This window comes from Formica exsecta, unplaced genomic scaffold (genome assembly GCF_003651465.1).
Source record: "Formica exsecta isolate Colony F162 unplaced genomic scaffold, ASM365146v1 scaffold198, whole genome shotgun sequence".
Lineage (NCBI taxonomy): Eukaryota > Metazoa > Arthropoda > Insecta > Hymenoptera > Formicidae > Formica > Formica exsecta.
The window spans coordinates 91,761-94,313 of NW_021849277.1; positions in this window are offsets into that span (position 1 = coordinate 91,761).

A 2,553-nucleotide genomic window follows, 5' to 3' on the forward strand; every position below is an offset into this window, starting at 1 on the left:
AAAATACTTTATTATAGTGTTTTGAAAAGCTCTCGAGATAAGCTACAAGAATATGCAATAAAAAATGGTGGGTTCCATTTAAGAAATTGAAGGTGACCTTCACGTGACCTTCAAGCAACTATTCAAGATCAAATTAATGACACCACCTTATGTCCCCCTCGAAACCATATAACTTTTGTCTGAAACATTTTTTCTAAAATGCATTGTTTACGAGATATTTGACCGTTTCCAGACTTTTATAACACCCTGTATAGTAGGATATATAAGAGAGTTCTAACCCTGGTCCTCTGAGGGGGGTGAGGGGCGAGGGGAAACCAGCGCGGGGGGTATGACGTCACGCGGGGGACCGCGGCGGAACCGATAGGCGAGGGGTCCGCGGAGGGGGAGGGGGACCGCGGCGAAACCGATAGGTGAGGGGTCCGCGGGGAAGAGGGTGACCGCGGCGAAACCGATAGACGAGGGGTCTGCGGGGAAGAGGGAACGCACGCGTCCGCGAGTAGGTGTGAGAGAGATAGCGTGAGGCGTCCGCAATGTGTGGGAGAGGGATAGCGCGAAGCATCCATATGAGCGTAAGACAAGGATAGCGTTTTGCATGCACGTTAGAAAAGGATGGCGCAAAGATATTGCATGCACGTGGGACAAGGATGGCGTTCGCATACACGTTGGAGAGAGATAGCGCACAGGTATGAAAGAGAAAGACAGATAGCATTCGCATGCACTTGGGAGAAGGATAGCGCACGATTAGGAAAAGGATAGCGTCCGCATTGACGTGGGAAAAAGATGACGTTCGCATGCACTTGGGAGAGAGAGAGAGAGAGAGATTTCTACATCCATCCCCATCTCCCCCCTACATTGGGGGGAGATAGGGATGGAAGGCCCCGGGGAGTCCCTGAGGATCCTGCGAGCATAACCGCGCGCAGGGACCCCAGGGATTGACTCTACGGAGCCGTCCCTAATCTCTCGGGTGGGAACCCCCGAGTGAGGAGAGCCCGCCGAAGTAGTGGCCCCTTGCGGAATCCCCACCGGCGGGCCCCCCCCAGACGGGGGAACCCCCCCAACGTCCCCTCCGTCGTCCCCTTCAAAGGGCCGCAAGGTCCTAGAGACCTTCGACGGGGGACTCCTCTCGTCCGAGGGAGCTGCCTCAGGGCATGGCATCTGGCCCCCCCTCAGCAACGCGACCTCCTCCCTCAGCACCGCAATCTCGGTCTCGCAGGCGGCCAGTCTCTCCGTTCGCATGCACTTGGGAGAGAGAGAGAGAGAGAGATAGCGCGAGGTATGCATGAGTAGGAAAAGGAAAGAAGATGGCGCAGAAATAATTAACACTTTAATTTTAATAATAATAATAATAACAATGTTTATTCAAAAATTTGTGTGTGTGTGTGTGTGTAAAATATAACATAATATTAATAATAATAATATAAAATATATAAGTTAGGGTGACGCTCTATCTGAAACAGAAAAACATTTTATTAATATAAATTTAATTTTTAATATTTAATATATTACGAATCTTAAAAAAGATACTCACAATCAAGCCTTCGACCTCTTGCTCGGAGGCTCGTCCCAAAATTCGTCTACGTCGTCCTCGTACGGTTCGAGTCCGAAGAGACATCTCAGGTCTAAATAGAGACCGTCGGGGTTATCCTCCCACACGTCCTCGCGGAACTCGCGCTCGCGCCGTCGCAGCGCTCGTACTAATCGCCGGTGTTGATAGTTCATGAAACCGGGAATTTCTATATCGCTCGTGTTATCGTATTATAAATCAAAATTATAATATATTATAATGTACTATACATAGTTAATGTAACATAAAATAAAAATTGCTACTTACTCTCTGGTATACTACTAGATTCAATAGGGCTCTCAACAGTCCCATCGCCAAATCCTGCGCCCATCATGACGCGTTCCATCGACCCCGGCACAAAACCAATTCTATTAGTGACGGCATTTTTATTCACTTTAAACACGCTTTTCGTCACTCACTGCTCAAAACGTTATGACAGCCAAGACAGGGCAGTCGTTGTCTCGATTAAACATTTTAGAGTAACAAGACAAAAGTTAGCATGTTTGCTCGGACAACTATCTACAAGTCTTTTAAATATGAATGTATTATTATAATATGTAAACCGCTATTAAGCTACTATCAAACGGCTATCGAACAGCTTTGAACGGCTATCGAATAGCTTTGAACAGCTATCGAACGGCTATTGAACGGCTATCGAACAGCTATTGAACAACTTTGAACAGCTATCGAACAACTATCGAATAGCTTTGAACCATTATCAAACGACAAACTAATTATTATTTAAAAAATTTTATGTCTATAGACATGTAACATTTATATTTTAATTAAATGGCTGACGCCGCTATCTAACGTCACGTACTGAAATTTAATACTCGCATACTGGGATAAGAAAGAGGAAAAGGGAAGACTAAAAGAGAATAAAAATATATTTTAACAATAGTTTATTCTAAATAATGATTGCGTGGATCTTTATGATGATTCATCCACCAATTGAATATTTTAAATACATTTTGTAAAGCGCAATTTTT